The sequence below is a fragment of the Rattus norvegicus genome, chromosome 2 (assembly GCF_021556685.1).
Source record: "Rattus norvegicus strain SHRSP/BbbUtx chromosome 2, alternate assembly SHRSP_T2T, whole genome shotgun sequence".
In the NCBI taxonomy this organism is placed as follows: domain Eukaryota; kingdom Metazoa; phylum Chordata; class Mammalia; order Rodentia; family Muridae; genus Rattus; species Rattus norvegicus.
In genome coordinates, this window is record NC_141535.1 from 4,876,144 (window position 1) to 4,902,514 (window position 26,371).

Consider the following 26,371-nt stretch of genomic DNA (forward strand, 5'->3'; position numbering starts at 1 on the left):
CATTAAAATACAATGTAATTGTTTTAGTTTTCTTCTAGACAAAGACAGGAGCAATTATTTCATTATTTATCCTTAAAAAATATTCTTAAAAGAATTTGTAATTACATCCTTGATTTATATGAAAACAAGTCACTATACCATTTATTTCGCTTCTTAGTGTGTTTTTATTGAATTTCACCAGGTATATTAATGAACATAAGAGGAACGACCATGGAAAGGAGTATATCTCTTACATATTCACAGAAGATTATGATAAGCAGGAATACTGCGTATAAGACCTAGATTTCATTTGAAGAACCTGACTGAGGAAGTGAAAAGGAAAGGATGGGAAATAGGAAAACATTTGAAAATAAGACTGTTGACAGCCTGGAGAGGAAGGAGGAGATTGAAAATTTAAATTGTGCTACCTGAAAAAATGTATTTTCATGGATACAAATATGTCTTTGCCTATTTAAAAAAGTACTAGTTATTATGAGGTAGGATTTATCCATGTCAGTTATGGTACAATATGCTTCAGGAATTTAATTCCTGGGGACTTAAATTGAAAGTTAGTGGTATGGTTATTTAAAAACTCATTAAAAACAATTTAAAAAGAGATAATTTCTCACTGTGATTGTGTACTTTTCTCCATATCCATTGTTTATATAAATACTTATTACTTCTTACCATCTTGTAAATGATGTTTAGTTACTTATAATAGTTTTTCTTTATGTGAGCATAGTTATAAACACACATGATAGTATAAAATAAAACAAAGAATAGTGTACTCTATCTTACTTATCTGTATGTAAATACTCATTTGTTTTTGGGTGTGTGTGTGTGTGTGTGTGTGTGAATATATGTGTGTGTGTGTGTGTTTGTACTTTTAATGTGAGTGAGGCATATGCCTTGAGAGTGTGGTGGTTGCCGTGGCAACAGAAGCAAGCAGGTCTTTGTTACCTAAGGATGATGTCATTGCTGGATACAGAGGCTAGCTGTAAACCACTTCTGATGATAACATACCTCCCCCTTTCTTATCATAGAGAGAAGAAAAAAGGGAAAAAGGGGAAGCCGATGCTAAAAGGTAAATAGGGGCTTTAGACCTCTTAAACTGCTCCCTGCTGTCTAGGAGCATTATCAGTTTTGGGATGTAGCTGATTTTCACCATCCGGGCCCACTTGATAGTTGTGTAAAAGGAACTGTTTGACTTTTTGGTTAGAAAATTTTGAATTTGTCTTTGAAGGAATATCGAAACAAGATTAATGAGGCAGGGAGGAAATAGTATCTCCAGGAAAATGGGGTGAAGAGGCATTAAGAAGGGCAGTATCCTATTTCCATGTAGGGTTTTGAAAAACCCAGGAATTGGAGGCCTCATGCTGTTCCCTGCATTTCTGGGTGTCTGATTGCAGCTGATGGAATGTATTTCTTACTGCCCCAGATACGTTGACATAGAAACAGCATTCTTCCTGGAGAAACAGACAAGGACCACCTTCTTTAGCTGTCAGGACATCTAGTCCCTGTCTGTTCTGAAGCACAATTGCTGCCAAAGAATCGATCTTTTTCTGGATGATGAGCATGGTTTCATACATTCCTTGGAAACCGTTGTCAAGCTGGGATAAGAACTTCTGGTATAGGGTTAGGGAAGTCGTCGGCCCTGCTGTTCCAGTGCCAGCACCTGTAGCTACTCCTGCAGCAACCAGGAATAGCACAACCTGCAGTGCCCTCTTATGCTGGACAGGTATATGTCAAAAACTGGAATTGGTGGAGATTCTTTGCCATGTATTACTCCTAGTTCAGGGAAGGAACACCAGTGTGTAAACTCTTCCTGACCAGCTGGCAGGTAGGTGATGATATATACCAGTCCCACACAGAATTGACATGTTTTGGGCTGCAGGGCACTGCGGCAGAGATGGGGTATCAAGGATTGTGGTGCTATTGTAGCCTAGGGAACTGAGTTTTCCTTCAGAACATGTCCTGGATGTCCTAAAACTGTCACACCAATAAGAGGGATATAAAAAAGTATGGGGCAATGAAAGCATCGGAGTCAGGGCAGCTGATAAAAGCTGAGGTAAGGTTATTGGCCAGTATCACTAGAGAGGCTGTAATTGGCAATTGTGAATTAGTTTCAGGGGGGTACTGCGTAGCTAGCAGTCTTTAAAGTGACCAGGTTGGGTGCCATAAGGAGTTGGTACACCAAGGTCAGGGTCTGAATCAAAAGGCTAAATGACAAGTTAGTACCATTTGTGAGGGGGGATGTCAAGGACGTAAGGACTTTGGAGGACTGTTTGATTATTTCTCCTATTTTTCCGATATCTAGAGTTTGGGAAATTGGACAAAATTTCTCTGGATGTGGATAGTACTCACTGGAGACCCTGCTTGGTTTTTACATTAGAGCTTACCAACAACTCCTTTTTTCTACCTGGGATTCCATGGGTCTTGTATATAGAAGAACAGGGTCTTGCATTGCTGACAGAAGTGATTGGTCCTTGATCCTAACATATGTATCTGGAACGACCAATATGGGCAGCCCCCATATTTGTCTGGCCATTTTTTGCAATCATCTGGTCAAAGAGGAAGCAGACAAAGAACATAATATGTAGAAGGAATGACAGATATAGGGATGACAGCAATTTGGATTGGCTCCCAGTATGGAGTGGTTTCCTGATCCTATTGGGAAAGTCTGTTTGTTATCAGTGGGGATTCCTTGAACCTCGAATCTCTAGATGTAAGTGATACCATGGATGGAAACGATCAGATGAGAAGCCCAGGTCTAATACAGTGGAGTGGAGCACAGATGCTAGAGTGGTGTCTCATTCTTCTGGGATTGGGCACAAGGTGGGTGGTCTCAACATCTTGTGGAGCTTAAGAGAGCAGGGTCCATGAAGGGCCCTACCATTTAGGAGAGACAGCTAAGAGCTGCTGATCTGGAGGGGACAGAAGAACTTGGTCTCAAAGGTTGAGACAGGAGACAGCGTGTGGCCTTAGTCAGTGGTGGTCAGTAAAGTTCCATAGGAGAGAAAGGGGGAGACAAAGTAAGGGGTAAGTAAATGGTCTAGGAGAGGAGTGCATTTAGTTGAAAGACAAGGAGTTAGTACTGACATCCATACATGAGTTTGAAAGCTGAGACAAAGTTAAGTCACTTGGGGAGAGCTTGTAGCATAAAATGAGCCAGAGGTAGGAGTTTTGCCCAATCAAAGTTCCTGTGACAGTTTGACAAGAGTGGTTTATAGGGAGCAGTTAGTTCTTTCTACCTCACCTGAAGATTGAGGGTGGTATGGAATATGAAAATGCCAGGTGATGTCTAGGGCCTTAGACAGAATTTGAGAAATTTGGTAAATTAATTAGGGACCATTGTCTCACTGAAGGGAGGCTGAGACACCCAATTGGGGATGATCTCTTGGAAGAGGAGCTCAGAAACTGTCTGAACCCTTTTGTTAGTTGTGGGATATGCCACCACCCACCCTGAGAATGTGTCAATTAAAACTAGGAGGTAATTGGCACATTTGGCATGTTGGTAAAGACAAGTTGCCAGTCAGTTCCAGGAAGGGAACCTCTGGCCTGATGGGTAGAAAAAGGGGTGCTACAATACCAGAGGTTGAAGTCTGACACTTGACAGACTTTGAAAGAGGCAGTGATGGATTTAAGAAACTTAAGTCCTTAGGAGTAGGCTCCTGGTGGGTTTTACCAAAATAAGACAATGCCTTGCTGTTAGGATGAAAGATGTGGCCAAGATAGGACAGAATTTGATGAGTGTTAGGGAGTGAGAGTGGGGATGTGGCTTGCAGTGTAAGAATGTCCTGGGGAGGGTGAGACATGTGTAGGCCCCTAAGGGCTGCAGCTCTGGCTGCCTCCTCAGCTCCCTTGTTTCCCTTGGAGACAATAGAGTCATTCGTCAGGTGGGATCTGCAGTGGAAAAACCCAGTAGCTGTGTGGAGATGGGAGGCCTTTAGCACGGCCATAATTTGGTTTGCATAAGTTACTGATCCTCCTTTAGTCATAAGTACCCCATGCTCCTTCCAGTTATGGGCATGGGTCAGGATATATGGAAAGCATGTTTAAATCTGTGTAGATGTTGAGGGTATGTCCCTGTGCCAGTTGAAAGGCATGGGTAAGGACGACTACTTCAGCCTGTTGATTGGTGGTATGAGCAGGAAGGCCTGTGCCTCAGTGTCTGACACTATGGGGCAGCTGGCTCTTATGGCTCCTTCATGTAGAAAGGAGCTTCCATCTGTATAGAAGGTATAGATGGTCTGAGGCAAATTGCCCTCCTGTATGTGTGAAGGGTCAGGTAATAATTCCTCTAAGGTTTTAGTGCGGGGGTGAGATAAGGAGTGGTTAGTATTTGGTGGAGAAAGAAGATTGGAAAGGCAGGTGTGATTGAAAGGGTAGTGTGGAGTCTTCTATTAGTGCTACTTGAAGAGAAAGAACCTTGGAGGGAGGTAGATTCTGTAAACCTTTGAAAGGTAGGAGCTGTGACATGTTATAAGAGGGGAAGACCATTATAGGCAACCCAAATGTTAGGTTTTCTTATCCTTGAATAAGGAGTTCAGTAGCTGCTAAGGTACAAACACAAGGTGCCATCCCTGCATGGTTAGATCTAGTTTTTTTGACAGGTATGCTACAGGTAAAAAGGAGGGTCCCAGTTGGTGACCTACATTTCTAAATGTTGGTATCAGGAACTGCTTTTATGTCCAGCAATGATGTCATCTGGTCCCCTGAGTATCAGTTTTCAAGGCAACTGTCATCCATTTCCAGCATATATTTCATGTTACGGTTACACATTTCATGTTACGGTTACACCACATTTCACATAAAAGGCAGATCTTTTCTTCCCTCTTCCACTTCTCTCTCCTCTCTTCCCTTTTTTTCCTCTCTTTCTCTTCTACCTCTCTTCATCCCTTGGCCTTTGTCTCTACCATTCCAATAAACCTCTCCATGTGGAGCCCTGTTGGCCTGGTGTGGTTTGTCCAGACCTGAGCCATAGAGCCTCGCTGTAAAAGACAATGTAAAAGGTGGTATGTGTATGGGTACTTAAAAAGACAACCAAAAGCCATCAGTGGCTGAACAAAGAGGAAAGTGAAAGCAAATGGATTCATGGGAGTTCAATCAACCTGATAACATTTTACATTTTATGCCCAGGTTTGGTGCCATAGGAGAACAGCCTATAGTATAGTTGGTGACCTCCAAAGGAGCTGGGAGTTGGGTTGAATCTTGTGAAAAGATCAAATACAGAGAACTCATTCTGAACCGTACAGATCCCATAGGATCTTTATGCTAAGAAATATAATGTCAGTGCTGGAATATTGTTATTGGTTAAAACTTAGGCTTTAATACCAAAGTACTCATTTTGGTTCAAACTGAATTTGAACACCTGCAGCGTGAAATACCGAAGAGGGCACCATCCCATATTACCCCATGTACCAGCAGGTCACATGGCACCAATGGGTCATTTGTCCCTGGTGGGCTGTTCTCATCTTGACAGACTTTCTGGTCTGTAGATCCAGAAATCTCTTCACCCAATTTGCTAAGTTACCTTAGAAAGTCACTACCATGACAATCCACAGACTCGAGCATCCAAATTTATCAGCTGGCAGGGGTGGGGGTTTGGTTTGGGAGTGGGGCTGTACTTATCTCTGGAAATCAGTTGAGAAGCTGTGTAATGGCAAACACCACACAAACTTAGTTTAGAATCAACAGGTAATTCAATCACTGGGTACAACTACTAACATCATTATTAGTAAGCCATAGTAAATGAAATCCTTCAGTGGCTGATCCTGACTGATCGGAAATCTAAGTGGGCGGCTCCAGTTCATTATATCACCTACCCCAAGTTCTCCCACAATCCAACAATCCCAAGTCCCTTTTCTCATCCTCTCTTTCTCCCTCCAACCTGTAAGTCTAAGCTGGAAGTATATGTCCAGTGTTTGGTGCCCTGAAATCTTTATTCATTAAGGAAAAGACCTTGCCACAAACAGCCACCATATCAAAAACTAATCCTTATGAAATAAGTATGGTCATGGTTGATGTAGATACAACAGGTCATATGGTAAGGTGGAAAGAGAAAAGAAGATAAGTCTTGGATGCTTCTGATTAAGGTAGCCTTGACTACTCAGTGGTAGTAGCAATAGAGCCTGCCCAGGACAAGATAAGGGGTGAGAACATACACATGACCTTTTCCTCTGACTTTCACATGTGTTTCCACACAAAAGGGTGTGCATTCACACATAAATATATACACATCACACACATGCCACACACACCAGACACACACACACACACACACACACACACACACACACAGACACACACACACCCAGACCACATACATTTAAAAAGACAGATGTGCAAAAAAGACACCTAACCCATGGGTATATACCAGCCACACTTGTATATGTGTATATATGTAGGCGTGTGTGTACATATGTCTACTTGAATATTGTAAAATGTTTTTGAGTAATTTAGTAAATATGTAACTTATTTACATGTGTATATAGATGGCTGTCTGACACACAGTTAGATACACATAATAAATGCATAGGTTCTTTGTATATTTGGTTTTGTCATGGAGTATATTGGTTTCTCCATCATTGTTAATTGACAGTTTTGCTGGATAGAGTAGCCTGGATTTGTGTTCTCTTAGGGTCTGTATGACATCAGCCAAGGATCTTCTGGCTTAAATAGTCTCAGGTGAGAAGTATGGAGTAATTCTGATAGGTCTCCCTTTATATATTACTTGATATTTTCCCTTACTGATTTTAATATTCTTTCTTTGTTTTGTGCATTTGGTGTTTTGACTATTATGTGATGGGACAGATTTCCTTTCTGGTCAATCTATTTGGAGTTCTGTAAACTTTTTGTATGTTTATGGGCATGTCTTTCTTTTCTTTAGGGAAGTTTCCTTCTATAATTTTGTTGAAGATATTTACTGGATATTTATGTTGGAAATCTTAGCTCTCTTCTATACCTATTATCCTTAGGGTTGATCTTTTCATTGTGTCTTGGATTTATTTAATATTTTGGGTTAGGAGCTTTTTGCGTTTTACATTATCCTTGATGGTTGTGTCAGTGTTTTCTGTTATCTTCTGCCGATGAGATTCTCTCCTCTATCTCTTGATTTCAGATTGAAAATACTTGTGTTTCTGACACCTGATCTTCTTCCTTCTTTTTCCATCTCCAGGGCTGTCACCCTTTATGCTTTCTTTATTGTCTCTATTTACATTTTTAATTCCTGGATGACTTTGTTCAATTCCTTTACCTGTTAGTTTGTGCTTTCCTGTTGTTCTTCAGGAGATTTCTGTGTTTCCTTTTTAAAGGCTTCTATTCCTTACCTGTGCTGTGCTGTATTTCTTTAAGATAGGTATTTATGTCCTACAAAGAATAATAGACCGAAATCTCAAACACAAGGAGAAAAACTAACCCTAGAAAAAGCACAAAAGTAATCTTCTTGCAACATAACCAAAGGAAGAGAAATACACAAATATAATTCCACCTCTAACAACAAAAAATAACAGGAAACAACAATCCTATTTTTTAATATCTCTTAATATCAATGGACTCACTTCTCTAATAAAAAGACATGTAAAACAGAGTGGATACTTAAAGAGGACTCAGTATTTGCTGCAAACAGGAAACCCACATAAGTGACAATGACAGACATTACCTCAGAGTAAATTGCTGGAAAATAATTTTCCCAAGCAAATGGTCCAAAGAAAAAAGCTGGAGTAGCCATTCTCATATCGAATAAAATCAACTTTCAACTAAAAGTTTTCAGAAAAGATAAGGAAGGACACTTCATATTTCGAAGGAAAAGTCCAACAAGATGAACTCTCAGTCCTGAATATATATGCTCCAAATGCAAGGGCATTTGCATTCATAAAAGAAACCTTGCTAAAGCTCAAAGCACATATTGCATGTCACACAATAACAGTGGGAGACTTCAACACACACTTTCATCAATGGACAGCTCATAGAAACAGAAATTAAACAGAGACATAGAGAAACTAACCTAAGATATGAGCCAAATGGACTTAACAGATATTAATAGAACATTTCATCCTAAACAAAAGAATATACTTTCTTCTTACAACCTCATCGTACGTTCTCCAGTACTGACCATATAATTGATCACAAAACAGACCTCAACAGATATAAGATTGAAATAATTGCATGCATCCTATCAGATTACCATGGATTAAGGCTTGTTTTCAATAACAACAATAGTGACAGAAAGCTCACGTATACATGGAAGCTGAATAACACTCTACTCAATGATAATCGGTCATGGAACAAATAAAGAAATAAATTAAAGACTTTTTAGGATTTAATGAAAATAAAGGTACAACGTACCCAAACTTATGGAACACAATGAAAGCAATGCTAAGAGGAAAACTCACAGGTCAAAAAGAAATTGGAGAGAGCATACATTAGCACCTTGACAGAACACCTAAAACCTCTAGAACTAAAAGAAGCAAATGCACCCAAGAAGAGCAGAAGGCAGGAAATTGTATTAAACTCTGGGCTGAAATCAACCAAGTAGAAAGAAAAAAGGGAATATACAAAGAATCAACAAAAGTGGGAGCTGGTTTTTTGAGAAAATCAACAAGATAGATAATAAACCCTTAGCCTGACTAACCAGAGGGCACAGAGTATCCAAATTAACAAATCAGAAATGAAAAGTAAGACATAACAAGAGAATCTGAGGAAATTCAGAAAATGATCAGATCCTACTACAAAAGCTTATATTCAACAATACTGGAAAATCTGTATGGAATGGATAATTTTCTAGACAGATACCAGGTACGAAAGTTAAGTCAGGATCACACAAAGCATCTAAACAGTCCCATAACTACTAAAGAAATAGAAGCGGTTATTAAAAGTCTCCCAATCAAATAAAGCCCAGGACCAGGTCTGTTTAGTGCAGAATTCTATCAAACCTTCATAGAAGATGTCATAGCAATATGGTGCAAACTATTCCATAAAATAGAAAAAGAAGGAACACTACCCAATACCTTCTATGAAACCATAATTATGCTTGTTGCTATTAAATATTGGCTGCTCCCATCCAGAAAGAGCACACGAAACCATTACCAACACGGTTTCTTGTGGTGAGATTTAATAATTCCCTTCTTGAGTACAAGGGGAAGGGGCCAGAGAAAGAACAGAAAAGAGAGTGAGGGTGGAGGGAGTCTGCTTTTATTTGTACTGTGAGGTAAAGATGCCCAGGTGGAGGTGAGACTTGAGCCAAAACGTCTTCTGGGACTGTACGGTGTTAATGCTAAAGGCAACACTTGATACCTAATGCTTATACCTAAACCACACAAAAAAACAAGAAAGAAAGAGAACTTCAGAGCAATTTCCCTTATGAATATCAAAGCAAAAATACTCAATAAAATTCTTACAAACCAAATCCAAGTAACCATCAAAATGATAATCCATCATGATTAAGTAGATTTCATCCCAAGGATGCAGAGATGGTTCAATATATGGAAATCCATCAATGTAATTCTCTAGAGGGGCAGGCAGTTAAAGGTACCCTGATTCCTGCTGGAGATAGGTTGAATCCCCAGGACACTTAAAGGGGACTGCTGGTGCCTTCCCAATTTCCCAGGATAACAGGACCCCCCAAAGACCCCTTTCAGAGGTTTGAGACAGAGTAGTCATGTAGGGCAATGCTGCAAGCCACTTCAGCACAGGTCATGTAGGCTCAAGACAGATCAGAGGTGGAAGCAGGACCACACCTACAAATAAGTATATGAGGAGGTCTTCCCAAGCTCTCAGGACAAACCAATAGGAAGTACCTTCTGTCAGACAATGACCCATTCACAAAACTATTTAAGCACAATGAAAGGCGTGCAGAAATTATTCCATTGTCTATGAGCTTCTGTTATATGAGCTATTACTCTGCCACTTGGAGGTGAGATCTGCTCTTCAGAAATCATCCCTGCCAGAATCTCCCTTGCAATCCTCACTGGCTAGTCAGTCCCCTGCTGGATCAGCCCCGCCCAGGTAACGAAAGTGGCAGGCAGTGGGTGTAAGGAGAAGGACAGGCAGTTGGGGTGGCAAAAAAATGTTCCCCCTTCCTGCCTGAGATCTTTCTCCCTTTACCTGTACCCACACAACTAGCCAGCCTGGTCAGAGATCACTGTGGAGAGCACTCTGGCACCAGAGCCCTACAATGTAGTGCTGGAACAATGATCAACAAAACTGCAGTGTGGGAAGGTGAGTCACCTCCCCCAACTCTGGAGACTAGCAACCTTTCTTTTCCTGCTGAGTTTTCAGTCAGCCCCATCTCAAGCTTAGGTCAAGCTGAAGGGGCAACTGAAGGCTCCTGGCCAGAGCTACTCTCTGGAGTTGGCTGAAGGTCCCTCTAGCCCCTGTCTAAATCCTGACAGCCTGCAAAACAGCCTGCAATTGGTTATGGCAGACTCCCTATCTAACATGGGAAAACAGTAGACACTTAAAGCCACAGGGCACCTGCTAGTTCTTTAATATGCAGGAAGGCTTAATGTTTTGGACTTCTGTGGAATCCCCCAAGGCCGATAGGCCAAGGGAATGTTCCCATTGGACAAACCATTTCTCCTCTTTCCTGTAACAGACAGTACAATGACACATACAAAAACACAACATTAAAAAAAAATTCCTCAGTTCCTGCAACCCCCCCCCCGGCAGTGTTCTCGCAGCTTTCCACAGCCCAACACCCACCCTGTGGCAGTGTGGGGTAAGTGGGGTAAGTAGTCAAACTTCTAAGTCCTGTATCACCTAGGGGATGTGCACTGTGGCTGAGCTGATGCAGAAAACCCCCAAGGCTTCAAAGGAGACACTAAACAGTCTGTCTTCCCCTTGCTCCCCCCCCCCCAGGGCAGGACTCCATTAAAAAACAAAGGAGCTTCCACCTGCCTCTCCCCTTACTCCACCTTCCCCCATCCAACTAAGGAGATCTCTCCCTAGAGGTAGTGGTTAAAACAGCCAAGCAGATAAAGACCACATTAGGACAGAAGATATCACCTATAAAGACAATGGAATACCCAAGGAGACCCAGAACCCCCCCTCCAAATCACCCCCAATTCTAAGGGCCACTGTTGACAGCACACCTAAAAGCTCTAGAACAAAAAGAAATAAATAAACCCAAGAGGAGTAGAAGGCAGGAAATAATCAAAATCAGAGCTGAATACAACCAAGTACAAACAAAAATGAGTATACAAAGAATCAGCAAAACCAAGAGCTGGTTCTTTGAGAAAATCAACATGATAGATAAACCCTTAGACTAACCAGAGGTCACAGAGAGTGTATCCAAATTAACAAAATCTGAAATGAATAGGGAGGCATAACAGCAGCATCTATAGTAATTAAAAAAAATTACATCCTACTACAAGAGCCTATATTCAACAAAACTGGAAAATCTGGAGGAAATGGACAATTTTCTAGACAGATACCAGGTACCAAAGCTAAATCAGGAACCATTAAAACACCCCCATACTCCTAAAGAAATAGAAGCAGTTATTGTTATTAAGAGTCTCCCAACCAAAAAGAGCCCAGGTCCAGATGGATTCAGGTATGAATTCTACCAGAACTTCACAGAAGACCTCATACTAATACTGTTCAAACTATTCTACAGAATTGAAACAGATGGAACACAACTAAATTCCCTCTATGAATTAATAATTATATAATAAGGTTATACAATTAATCTTATACCTAAACCACACAAAGACCCAACAAAGAAAAAGAAGTTCAGACCAATTTCCCTTATGATTATTGATGCAAAAATACCCTTGAATATCTTAAAACAGAATTCAAGAACACATCCAAATGATCATCCATCATAATCAAGTAGGCTTCATTCCAGGAATGCAGGGATTGTTTAATATACAAAATCCATCAATGTAATCCACTATATAAACTAACCCAAAAATAAGAATGACATGGTCATTTGATTAGATGCTGAAAAAGCATTTGAAAAAGTTCAATACCCCTTCATAGTAAAAGTCCTGGAAAAATCAGGAATTCAAATCCCATATCTGTATATAGTAAAAGCAATATACAGCAAACCAGTAGCTAACATCAAACTAAATGGAGAGAAAATTGAAGCAACCCAACTAAAATCAGGAACTAAACAAGACTGCCCACTCTCTCCCTACTTATTCAATCTAATAGTCGAAGTCATAGTCAGAGCAATCAGATAGTGAAAAGAGGTCAAAGGGATACAAATTTGAAAAGAAGAAATCAAATTATCACTATTTGCAGATGATATGATAGTATACTTAAGTGACCCCAAAAGTTCGACCAGAGAACTACTTAACCTAACAAACAACTTCAGCAAAGTGCCGCGGTATGAAATTAAATCAAACAATTCAGTACCCTTCTTCTACTCAAAGGATAAACAGGCTGAGAAAAAAATTAAGGAAATGACACCCTTCACAATATTCCCAAGTAATATAAAATATCTTGGTGTGGCTTTAACCAAGCAAACGAAAGATCTGCATGCCAAGACCTTCAAGTCTCTTAAGAAAAAAATTGAGGAAGAACTGAGATGGAAAGGTCTTCCATGCTCATGGATTGGCAGGATTAATATAGTAAAGATGGCCATTTTGCAAAAGCAATCTATACATTCAACACAATCTAGACCAATATCCCTACTCAATTCTTTATAGAGATAAAAAGAGCAATTTGCAAAACCCAGGATAGCGAAAACTATACTCAACATTAAAAGAACTTCTGTGAGGATCACCATCCCTGACTTCAAGCAGTATTACAAAGGAATCGTCATAATAACTGTATGGGATTGGTACAGAGACAGACTGATAGATCAGTGGAATAGAAATGAAAACCCAGAAATAAACCCACACACCTATAGTCACTTGATCTTTGACAAAGGAGCTAAAACCATTCAATGGCAGAAAAATAACATTTTCAACAAATTGGAGGTCAGCATGTAGAAGAATGCAAATTGATCCATTCTTTTTACCATGTACAAAGCTTAAGTCCAAGTGGATCAAGGACCTCCACATCAAACCAGATACACTCAAACTAACAGAAGAAAAACTAGGGAAGCATCTGGAACACATGGGCACTGGGCAAAATTTCCTGAACAAAACACCAATGGCTCATGCTCTAATATCAAGAATCGACAAATGGGACCTCATAAAGCTGTAAAGCTTTTGTAAAGCTAAAGATACTATCAATAGGATGAAATGGCAACCAACAGATTGGGAAAACATCTTTACCAATCCTACATCTGATACAGAGCTAATATCTAAAATATACAAAGAATTCAGAAAGTTAGAATCCAGAGAGTGAAATAACCCTATTAAAAATGGGGTACACAGCTAAACAAATCATTCTCAGCTGAGGATTATCGAATGGCCAAAAAACAGCTAAAGAAATGTTTAACATCCTTAGTCATCAGGGAAATGCAAATCAAAACAACCCTGAGATTCTATGTCACACCATTCAGAAAAGCCAAAATAAAAAACTCAGTTGACAGCAGATGCTGGGGAGGATGTGGAGAAAGAGGAACACTCTTCCATTGCTGGTGGGATTGCAAACTGGAACAACCACTTTGGAAATCAGTCTGGAGTATCCTCAGAAAATTGGAGATTGCACTACCTGAGAACCCAGCTGTACCTCTCTTAGGCATATACCCAAAAGATGTTCCAACATACAACAAAGACACATGCTCCACTATGTTCATATCAGCCTTCCTTATAATAGCCAGAAGCTGGAATGAACCCATATGCCTTTCAAAAGAGGAATGGATTCAAAAAAGTGGTACATCTACTCAGTGGAGTACTACTCAGCTATCAAAAACAATGACTTCATGAAATTCATAGGCAAATGGAATGAACTAGGAAATATCATCCTGAATGAGGTTACTCAATCACAGGAAAACACACTTGGTATGCACTCATTGATAAGTGGATATTAGCCAAAATGCTCGAATTACCCAAGATGCAATCCACAGACCACAGGAAGCTCAAGAAGAAGGATGACCAAAATTCAGATGCTCCCACTCCTTAAAAGGGAATATATATATGTGTGTATGTATATATATGTATATGTGTATATGTATATATATGTATATATGTATGTATATGTATGTATACATATATATATGTATATATGTATATATATGTATACTAGATACAATTGATGAAGTAAAAAAATGCATCTTGAAAGGATCCGGATATAGATCTCTCCTGAGAGACACATCCAGAGGATGTCCAATACAGAAGTCAATGCTAGCAGCACTGATCTGAGAACAAGACCCTTGGAGGGAATTAGATGAAATATTGAAACAGTTGAAAGAGCATGCAACCCCATCAAAACAACAATGCCAACCAAACAGAGCTTCCAGGGCCTAAACCAGGACCGAAAGACTATACATGGCATAATCCAAGACTCCAACCGCATATATAGCAGAGAATAGACATGTTGGGGCACCAGGGGAAGGGGAAGCCTCTGGTCTTGCCAAGGTTGGACCACCAGTACAGGGGAATATGGGATGGGTAAAGTGGATGTATAGGGGGAATACCTGCATGGGGGAGGGGTATGGGAGGGAATGGGGGCTTATATACAGGAAATTGGGAAGGGGAATAACGTTTGAAATATAAGGAAAGAAATATATCTAATAAAAATTTTTTAAAAATTAAAATTTAGGAACCAAGAAGATGCCAATGCCAGTTCTAGCTATAATGGTTTAGGTCTTGAGATGGAGAAGGGGAGTTAACAAAAGTGAAGACACTGACCATCTTTTGATTTTCAGGCAAGTGGCCACAAATAACTTGAGCCTTCTATAGTTATACAATGACAATTGTGCTTATCCAAGCAGTGGTATCATTGCTTACATTATTAAAAGAAATCATAATATCCACATTTCAAAAGCTCTATCTTTACACAAATCCCCCAATAGTTCCCCTTCTTCCTTCTCCCATTCCTTGGATCAGTCACCACCTAAACTTATTTTGCATTAAAAAGCACAATTTCAGCAAGACAAAAGAGATGTCTGGCCAGGATTGTCCTGTAAACAGGAAGATATACGTGTCTGGTAGCAAACATGGTTACATAGTTATGCATAGTGAGAGGCCGAATTAAACATTTGTTGGTAAACTATCTCTAGTTATTATCTCCTATCATAATTCCCTTTTAATTGCAGACAGACAAGTTCATTTTACAATGCAGATCTTCTAGACATCTTTCTAATATATAGATCTTTGTAAGATGTAATCAATCTAAGAGCCAGTTTCAAGTCTCTATCAATCCAACATAATCTCTGCATTTTCCATGTCTCTACTGATCAGATAGAGCTTCTTAAAAACAGTTATGTAAGCAGGACCTACCTCTCTCCACAACTGACACAGACTTTCTCAGTGTGACTGGGTACTTCTCTAAAGATATGATTATAAGTCTCAAATTCCCAGGATTTATGGTAACATCTGGAGGATTGATAGATACAAAAAGAGGTGAAGAACATTTTATCCCTTGAAAGAGTTTTGAGAAAAATGTAGAATCATCCACAGTGACTTAGTCTCTGTGATTCCAGATGGCCTTGTCCATGACTGATGAAGTGCTACAGTTTTGATAATGACTATATGCAGTACAATGAAGGAAAGGAGAGCTTGTAGGGCATGCAAACTTGGTACTAAATATAAAGGCCACCAAATTTACCTTGTCAACTGAGAAGTGGTTTCCATGGACTTGCCATAGTAGAATCCTGCCACTGAAGCACTTATATGCTATTCCTTGCAGCAGCTACATGGCCACTGCCAGAAAGAGGTAGCACCTCTGCTAAATTATTTCTGATACATGCATGAGGATCTGAGTGCAGTCTCCAGAGAACATGTAAAAAGTCATGGGACTGTTTTCCAAGCTAATCATCCTGGTGCCTGTGAAATGGAGAAGAAAGAAACCCTGTGGCTTGACAGAGCCCCAGTGTAGCTATATTGGTAATTCCATGGTCAGCTTGAGACCATGTCACAAAATCAATACAGTAGAGAGTGACTGAGAATGATACCCAGTATTGACCTTTGACCTCCTTATTCACACCTGTGGACATGCAACTGCAGACACATGTGCCCCCACACAAACATGTACACACAAAGTACTGTGACCTTATAAGCAGACTCAAGCCTCTTTAGAAAGTTTCATGTCATTTTTTACCCTGCAACATCTCTCATACAGCACACTATTCCTTATTGTTTGCACTTTATCTTTTCTTAGTTTTAGATATATTATGCCCATTGTCTATCATAATGAATTTCATCTTTAAAAATAACCTCAGTATCATTATATTCATTCAGCCTCCTTGTCTTTAGGCAACAGAAATCATTTTTTTAAACTTATTTTTACAGGAGACTGGAGAGTTGACCGAGAAGTTAAGAACATGTATTACTTCTGAAGAAGACCCATGTTAGATTCAAAGAACAAGATGACTCATAATCACAGGTAATTTCAATTTCAGGGACCCAATACCCTTGCTTTTCTAGCCTCCACAGGCAACCCTATGCAGGCAAATATTCACACATAATTTAATAAAGACACACCCCAACACACACACGTTTACAATTTAAATTATTTTCTGGCCTTATTTTTTTTACTAGGACAAAGAGGGTAAAATTATTCATCTACTTCATATTTCTGAAGGGGAACAACATTTTGCCTTCTCGATAGGAGACAAACCCCTCCAGATTTAGAGGCATGTAAATCCAAATTGACAAAAGTGTCCATCATATAAACTAATGTGCCTTTTGAATTGTCTTTTACTTTTCCATAATGGGTATTGCTTACAATATGTTGCTGCAGATTTGGTTTTACCACAGGCTTCTATGATGCTCTGAGCTGCTTTGATTTTAATTTCTGCTCCTCTCTCAATTAGCTTCTAAACCTACATTGTTATTCTATCTTATCATTCATTTTATAACATCCATGCTCCATAAATTTGAAGAAGATAACAACAATTGCTCTTTAAAGTGTACTTCTTTTCCTTATAGTCACTCTATTGAAAAACATAGACTTTTGCCTTTAATTGTTGTTTTCTTTGATACAAGCTTTTCCCTTGAGTATAATAATACTGTTTTACTCTTTTAAATTTTCCAAGTAAGACAATAGAAAATTTGTGGGGGTGCTTTGTAAATGAATATGAGGATGATCCCTATTGTCTATATTTTGATGTCTTCTACATTTGAAAAATGAGTGCTGATTCAGCCACTAAATCTTGCACAGGCAACCACTGTGGAGAGTCCAGTGGAAGTATTCCAGGACTCCTGATGGATGTCAGATCCCCTTGGACTCATACACTTGACATTTTAAACTAGTATATTACCCTAAACCCAGGTTGTTGGGGTATTTTCTTTCATCCTCTACCTCATATGTCAGAAAGAACAAAGAATATCATATTGGAACAAGGTCACTTGATTCTATTTCACGATGTGACTAAGAAACCTGGAATCTCCTAGTCGTATTCCTGATTTGATTATAAAGGAGAACATTTTGTTTTATTTCTCTAGTTACATACAGTACATTTCAGTGTAGATGCCTATTCCTCTACCATGCAAGGAAAGGTCCCTATAAATCTAAGTGATACAAATACAAGTGCTATTGTCTGGTCACCCTGGTTACACAATTCCATTGTGGAAAAGTCTCTGGAATCTACATGCCCCATATTTAAGTTTTTTGATTCACCAATCTGAGTAATACATGTTCATGAGTCTGAACTTATTTTATCCAGAAGTTGTTTAGCTTATCTCTGCAAGACCAAGTTGCCTTCATATGAACTATGTATGTATTCTTTTTTTAATTCTCAATATTATGTTCTGTTGCTCTGTAATACTAGGCAGAAATTCCATGTATGTAATTTTTTTCTTGCTTCAGAAATGGGAGAATCGGAATACATGTATGTACAGGGATACAGGATGACAGAGTACAATTTATGGCATTCATTTCCTCCTTCCATTGTGTATGTCCCAAGGACCAAACCAAGGTTATCAGCCTTGGCAACAATTATCTTTACCTAATGAGGTATTTCACTCTTCCTAGTATATTTCATAATTTATTGTTGCAAGCCCAATTTCTACCCCATGCCAAAAAAAGGAATGTTTTCTTGCTGGAGTGTGCTATAATCTAAAGCATTTCTTTAGATTAAGTCATTGTCCTCTTTAATACCCTAGTATGATACATATATCATCTGTGGGCATGCAGAAACACATATACACACATAATTTCACTGACATACACTGTTGGTGCCCAATGCCCGCACTGACACGGTATCGAGAATCAGGCAAAAGCCTGCGGGATTAAAGAAACACACACACACACACACACACACACACACACACACACACACACGTTATTGATAGCCATTCTTTTGTAAAATTTTTAATGATATCACTTCAATACACAAGCTTAGAGATATACATCCACAAACTCTCACCTACAAACTATATAGGAAGGTTTTTTATCAATGTGATATAAAACTAGAGGTAACTTGGAAGAAGAAATCTTAACTGAGAAAAAATTCTTCATAAGATTGTCCTATGAAAATCCTGTGGGCACTTTCTTGATCAATAATTTTGTTGGAGGGCCCAGCTCCCTGTAGGTTGTTCCATTCCTGGGTTTATTGTTCTAGCTTTTATAAAAACACAGGCTGAGCAAGCCATAAATATAGACCAATAAACAATCTTCTTCCCATGTCACTCTAACATTTTCTGCCTGCTTAGTCACTGGGATATCTTCCCACCCTACATAATGCTGAAAGACCCTCAGAGAGAATTTTCCTTCGGGAAGGAGATCCCCAAGCCCAACGACCAGGCCGAGTCCACTCGGATGCAATTAGGAAGAGGGTTTATTGGAATCACAGGTACCTGCGGGCACACAGTCTCTTCGGAGGACTTGCGTGCCCAGCAGCTCCAGCATGGGGCTTTTGTAGGGTTTGGGGAACCAGAAGCGGGTGTACAGAAGCAGATGCATGGTTACAGGGACTTGATTGGTGGATTCAAATGAGGCGAGGATGCAGGGTTACGCAGCAAAAGAGTCCGGAATGTCAGGGGCTAGAGGCTTATCCCTTCCTGCCAGATGGCCTATGAGTCAGTTCCAATACCTCGGGCTGGTTCTGCATTCTTTCTTCCTTATCTTTGTGGTCTGTCAGTTTTAACGGCGGGGCAGGCCCCACAGGGCCTGGGCATACCTGGACCTGCCCAATCCTGTTTCAGTTCTGAGTCTGTGAATTTTGAAACTTACTCTTTTAACTTCATATTTTTAAACCTTAAATCTGTAAAATTTTCTTTTCATTCCCCTCTTCTTCTCCTAAGTAATTATAATCTTAGAATTTTGATATCAAGTCTCGTATTTGGTCTCACCAGTTGTCCTAAATGACTGGTACTGTTGTCTCAGAACCATCACCCGCACAGCACCCACTCTATTTTTAACAAAAGCAATTAACCTGTTTGTCACACAGGGTCCAAAACTGAAACCAAGAAAATTATTAGTAATAGCCCATTCATATAGCAGAGAGTAGGGTAGTGATCCAGGGAGACCGAGTGAACCAAGACTCAAACCAACCTTGTTGAGTGTCTCTATCTTTTATAGGAGTCAAACCTATTAACTAGTTTCTTTAACACACATGGACCTATAATCTGAAGCAGAAGCAAAACTAAGAAGGGTCCCATAAGGGAAGATATCAGAGTAGTCATCCAAGGAGATCTACTAAACGAACTCTCGAACCACCCCTGATGTGCTTCTCTGTCTCTCTGTCTTTTGTCTAACCTTTCTCTAAGTTTATTCATGGAGTCTTTAATTACTCTTGAATGGTCTACATAGAAGCAACACTCTTCTTTCAGTGTAGCACACAGACTCCTTTAAGGAATATCAGGTCTAATCTCCTCCTATTCTGAAGGACTACCTCTGAGAGGGAGGTTAGGTATTCTTGGAGGTCAGCTAAAAAGTCTTTCACTCTTTTTATATCTGAGTCAATGGCAGTTCTGAATTCTGTATAACCCTTTCATTGCAGGGCAATGGCAGATGTCCTTGTGCTGCCCTTGTAGCACCTAGATAGCCTTAAGTAATTCTCAACTCTTTTTTTTTGTCTTACTAAGTCTTTAGCATCAGGATTCCAATGTGGGCACTATCTAAACCTACACACCAAGTTCATGACTAGCTTTTAGAACTTGTAAACTTATACAGATTATGATCCCTGAGGCACAGTCCCAAGAAGTGTTAGGAGTACTAACATATGCAATGTTACATCATTTGTAATAGAAATCAAGCCTATCCTCACTCCTATCTTGATAGAACCCAGGGCAAACATGAAATTAAGTCTAGGGAGACTTTTAAAGGTCTGAGTTTCCCTCTATGTCCCAGCTCTAAGCCCCAACAGCTACTACACGGTTGGTGAGGGCTGAGAATTGATGGCCGTCAGGGTGGTCAGCAGCACCAGGTACGTTCCTTTCCAGTGAGGCTCGAGTGTCTGGGCTCCGTATCATTATATGTAGCTGTAGTCTCTGACCTGGAACTGATGAGATGTCTCGAGGTTCCCTGGGGTTTAGGCTGCTGCCAGCTGTGACCAGTCTTCTCTCCGTATCACCTGTAGGTCTTTTAGCCTGGCATATAAATCATTATTACTATGACATGTTGGTTCAGTAACATCATCTAATACAGTCAGGCGAGCTGAGGCCCCATATAAGATCTCAAAGGGGGTAAGGCTGAATCTGGAAGGGGTATTTCTTGCTCTGAAGAGAGCAAGAGGGAAGGAGTGCCACCCAGTCTGCGCCAGTCTCCATGATCAATTTAATTTGGTCAGGGTCTCTTTTAGAGTTTTATTTATTTACTCTATCTGTCCTGAGCTTTGAGGTCTGTAAATACAACATAATTTCTAATCGACTTCTAAATACTTGGCCACACCCTGCCTTACCTTGGCAATGAAAGTAGGGCCATTGTCTGACCAGATTACCTTGGGCACTCCAAACCTGGGGAAGATTTCTTCCAATATCTTCTTGATGACTACCGAGGCCGTCTCTTGCTTGGTGAGGAAAGCTTCTACCTATTCCTCGAAAGGTATCTAGAAGCACTAGGAGATACTTGTGATCATATTTTCCTAGTTTTATCTCAGTGAAGTTCACTTCGACTTTTTACTAAATTCTCTAGGTCTCTTTGTCCTGTTTGCTTGCTAAGCATTTACTTACTGACATACCTTATATTTTTTACTGTCTCTCTGGCTAAAATCTTAAAGTCTATTATATATAACTTAACTACTTGGACAAACTTTTTATCTCCTAAATGAGTCCCTTTCTGTATTTGGCAAAGTGAGTCTTTTCTTTGTTCTCTGGGGAGTATAGCTTTCCCCTCAAGTGTGCCTTTAAGCAACTTGGGCCTTTTCTTCTACTGTACGTTCTAAATGGGGCCATCCCTTTAGTCCAATCCCAGTTCCCCTTGGCTGTCTCTTGTAGGCCTGTAACCAGAATAGGCTCCTGTATAGCCATTTCCCAAGCCACATTATGTGCTTTGTTCCTGCCTCATGCCACTGAATCTCTTCCTTCCTGATATCCTGAGCAATGAATAGTACTCACAGTTGTTGGCTTCACCAGGGCATCCAAGAGATGGCAAAGGCATCTGTGGCACTGATGTGCTGGGGGGGTTGAGGTTCAGCCATCCCAGATGACATTGTGTTGTCCACCATGGCAGCACCCACTTATCTCTGACCTTCATGAAGAGAACTATTCCTGTCTGTAGACAAGGTAGCCTCGGCTTTCAGCAGGAGTCAATCAACCAGTCACAGAGGTCTTTCCTCCACCCATGGGCTTCTGCCAGTGCTTGACACTCATGTTGCAGTGGCTCCAGGTCAGGATTGGGCAGCAAGGTGACAAGATTGTGCCCAACCAGTGGAGAATCTAGTCCATTGCAGCTGACCAGTGGTCCCATCTTTTGGGACGTTCTATTCAAAGGCAAAACAGCAGCCACTCTATCACAGTTTAAGTCCTGGATTGGGTGATAATTGTCATTGCCCGGCTGGCAGGAACGGTGTGTTCCAGGCTGAATGGCACTAAGCCACACATCTCCCAGCATCAGGTACTGGTGTACTGAGACAGGTCTTAAGCCCCACGTACACAGTCTGCAGATATGCATACACATGGTCTCACCCTTCAGCCGATGCAAGCCATTTTGGAAAGCAAATTTCTCATGAGCAAGGGATGGAGGCAGTCATGGATGACCATGGACTAGTGGGTTACCCGGCCCACACCAAGGTCCACTGTTCTTCGGGCAGTCCCTAAGTATTGTTTGTTGTCAGTAGCCCCTTGTACTGAAGGTCTTTGGATACTGGCCCACTGGAGCATAGGAGCACAGAGCGTTGGACCCTCCGCCCCCCCCCCCCCCCGCATTCACACAACAACTGGGCAGGCTTTCCTTCTAGCTTTGTGCATAGCCAGCACTCTAGGACGAAGAGGCTTGCCTTCGGAGCCACTGGAGAGGCCCCACTTGTTCTTCCTGGGGCAGTCCCTGACCCAATGTCCTTTTTTTTTTTTTTGTATTAGGCACACCAATCTTTAGCCAGGAATTCTCTCCTGTTGCCAGGTACTGTCTTCCTAGGTTTTCTAACTACTGTGGCCAGTATATGTTCCTCTCTTTTCTTTTATCTCTCTTTAGCTTTTTAACTTCCTCTTCTTTTTTCTCTTTCTTTCGTTTTTCAGTCTCTCTGTCTGCATCTTCTTCTACAGCTATTAAGTGTTGTCCTCTTTTGTGCACAGACCCTGAACCACACATCAACTTATTTTTCTCTGCAACTTACAATAACTCTCTCAGTGACTTAGCTTAACCCTTCAAGTTTCTGTAGCCTTTTCTTCATATCTTTTCCTTATCTTAGCCAGATTGGTGGGGCATTTTCCAGCCCCTAGGAGACCCATGCTTGGAGCCTGGGGGCAGACCCGGAACACTCCCTACCTTCAGGGGTATTGAAGTCAACAGTCAGGAGTGAGGGCGTTCCATCCATGTCTGGAACATTCTTTCTGGCCTCTAGTAGGATTCTGTCTTTTCTCAGTGGTAAAGAAGATCTGTAACAGTTACTAACAAGCATCTCAAGTGGGATGGTGAGAAAACAAGAAGGGAATCTAGAGAATAGAGGTCCACTGAAGAGGACAAATAGCATTTAGTCACACAACTAAACCAGGAGGCCTTTTTTGGACAAAAGTACCATTGTAAAAATAAGCACAAGCTTTGTCTATGAGCAAGAGGCAGCCTATCTGTTACCAGCTGTCTCTCTGGACTTAGATTTTCCCTTAAGGAGTACCTCCCTTCATTGGCAGCTTGGTGGCTCTGCCTCTCAAGAGAACCAGCCTCCAAATGACACTAGGCTTCTAGTAAAAACTAATAACAAAAGGATGGAGAGATGGTTAGAACCTGGGTGCTAGATACTAAGCAGCTGACAAAAGAATTGTAACCAGTTCACCTGGGGCTTCCTGTCTCTTACATCTAATAAAGAGATTGTTAATACTATAGTACCAACCTTTAAAAAAAAAAAAAAACTATGGCTCTCTCCGTGTCTCTGAATACCAGGACTGCAGTAGTAGTCCTTCAACAAACTGTCTCAGTGGGCTAAAGGCCCATGGAAAAGAAAACATTAATCCTGACCTTGGCCACAGCCAAAGTCTGAATTCTAAATTTTGACTGGCAAAACAAAGTTTTTCACAGTTTGTTGTAGATTCTTTTTGAAACTATTTTAGGGGCTTCTTTGCCCCCCAACCTGGGGCATCTCTCCTTGGGGAGGAGGCTCAAGAGAGAAAGATAAAACTCCTCGCAGAAAACAATTTCTCTCAAGCAATTTTTAACTTTTAACTTAAGCACCAAGAGGACCAAGTAAAACTCTTTGACGAACAAAGCAAACAGTTTCATGATTTCAAACACCATCGTCAATCCAAATTCAAACACGAAACAAAAGCCAAAAAACCACTTGACAATATCACAGAAAACAAACCAGAGAAACAAGATCAAGACAAAGCATCCTATAACCAATTTCCACAGATGCCTGGTACCTTCAGTACCTGACCCAAACTGCAGCTTAACCTTAGCTGCTTCTGGGATACCAAACACAGAAACAGAACACAAACAATGGACACCAACATGTCCAGAAAACCACAGTCCGGTCACAAAGAAGATAAACACTTCCAACAGTCAAACAAGTAACAGACAGATGCGCTGCACGGCTTTGGTACCAAACTGAAACCAAAAAATCAGACGGAGTCAGCGAGGGTCTTGGATCCTCTACTCCAATAAAATTCAGACGGAGTCATCAAGGGTCTGGATCCCTCCGAAAACGGACGGAGGCGCCATGGATCCGGATCTCCCTCTCCTCCTACTACCCTTGGAACGTCTTCCAGGGCTTCGGGGGAGAAGTCCGAGCTCATCAGCCTCTTCTCTGGCCCGCCCAGATAGTCCCCAGATCTGAGCCTATTGATCGATCGTTCACGGGACAAGACCAAGACTCAACAGACAACAGACAAGACAAACACCGGCCGGCTTATCTCCCGGTGGGTGGTCAGTGATCTCTGGGCGGAGGATCACCAAATCCCGGACGAGCCCCCATATGAAAGACCCTCAGAGAGAATCTTCCTTCAGGAAGGAGATCCCCAAGTCCAACGACCAGGCGGAGTCCACTCAGATGCAATCAGCAAGAGGGTTTATTGGAAAACACAGGTACCTGCGGGCACACAGTCTCTTCGGAGGACTTGTGCGCCCAGCAGCTCCAGCATGGGGATCTTATAGGGTTTGGGGAACCAGAAGCGGGTGTACAGAAGCAGATGCATGGTTACAGGGACTTGATTGGTGGATTCAAATGAGGCGCAGATGCAGGGTTACGCAGCAAAAGAGTCCGGAATGTCAGGGGCTAGAGGCTTATCCCTTCCTGCCAGATGGCCTATGAGTCAGTTCCAATACCTCGGGCTGGTTCTGCATTCCTTCTTCCTTATCTTTGTGGTCTGTCAGTTTTAACGGCAGGGCAGGCCCCACAGGGCCTGGGCATGCCTGGACCTGCCCAATCCTGTTTCAGTTCTGAGTCTGTGAATTTTGAAACTTACTCTTTTATCTTCATATTTTTAAACCTTAAATCTGTATAATTTTCTTTTCAATGCAACTAGGATTTGTTTTAGTGATTTTGTGTTTTGGACTGATGGCTGCTAATGGGATCATAAAATAAGACTTAAGTTGAATCTTTCAACGTTCTTCAAAATGTGTAAAATAATTTTATTCTAATACCCTCATCTTTGAGACACAGGACATCATATATGAAAGGACAGAAAGATTCTGCCATAAATATAGGCATCCTGAAAGGTTAATTCTTTACAACCAATAAGTCCAGGTAAGAACTAGGTAGATATGATTGTACATTGTAAGGTTAGTTTATATAAGGAAGTAGCCATGTTTGAAGTGTCACATAATTGAGGCCCAGATAAAGTAGTAATTCAAAGAAAAAAGTGACAGAATGTATCACAGATAAAATACACCCAATTCACATGAGAACAGCTTAGGAATAAGAGAATGCACAAGAGTAGAAAAAGAGAGACAAAAATAAACAAAAGAAAGACAGAGAGAAGTAGAGTAAGAAAGAGAATTTGTGGTGTGTGGCATGTGTTTACAGAAGTTTTCTGGACATGTTTTTACAGATTCAGGTTCTGAGAGAACAACTATTCACTGGGGAAAACAGAAAAAGCTGGAGAATTAGAAGGATCCAGAAGATTGTAACACATTGTCCAAGTTAATGTGAGTCCAAGCAGAACATCTCATGAAGATGCCAAGAGAAACCATATTGAATCAGTCAGCTTGGAAGGTTGGATTACATGGAGGCTAGAAGCTCCTAATATTAGGTCTATAAATAGTAGAACAGAGGAAAAAAATACTCTGGCCTCAGCCTAAACGACGTATTTGCATAGCTTGGGTAAGACTCTTATCACTTTATCTAAGAAAAGAAAAGTGACATTCACTTAGAAAGACATACAGACAGACATACAGACAGACAGACACACACACACATACACAGAGACACACAAACACACAAACATACAAACACAGAGTGGTGTGGGGAGGGAGGGAAGAAGAGAGGGAGGGAAGAAGGGAGAATGTTTGCAGTCAACCATTGAACTCAGAACAAGGTTCCAAAGAGAGGAGTTACAGAAAGAACTGAAGTAGTTGAAGGGGTTTGCCACCCCATAAGAAGAACAATATCAACCAACCAAACCCCTGCCCTCGATCTTCCATGGACTAAACAACCATCCCAAGAACACACAAGGATGAGCCTATGGCTTCATCTGCATATGAAGCAGAGGATGTCCTTTTCAGGCACCAATGGGAGCAAATGCCCTTGGTCCTGTCAAGGCTTGATGCCCCAGTGTAGGGAACTGTCAGAATGGGTAGGTTGGAA

The 26,371-nt window shown here is 40.8% G+C and overlaps 1 long non-coding RNA gene across 1 annotated transcript; it reads left to right on the plus strand.

Annotated features, from left to right (window-relative positions):
* Positions 1 to 965: 965 nt before the first annotated feature.
* Positions 966 to 25,846, plus strand: LOC120100645 (uncharacterized). Its single transcript, XR_015670227.1, has 5 exons — positions 966 to 1,063; positions 14,635 to 14,740; positions 16,326 to 16,419; positions 17,845 to 17,991; positions 25,617 to 25,846. It is a non-coding gene; the product is annotated as an uncharacterized LOC120100645 (long non-coding RNA).
* The last annotated feature ends 525 nt before the right edge of the window (positions 25,847 to 26,371 follow it).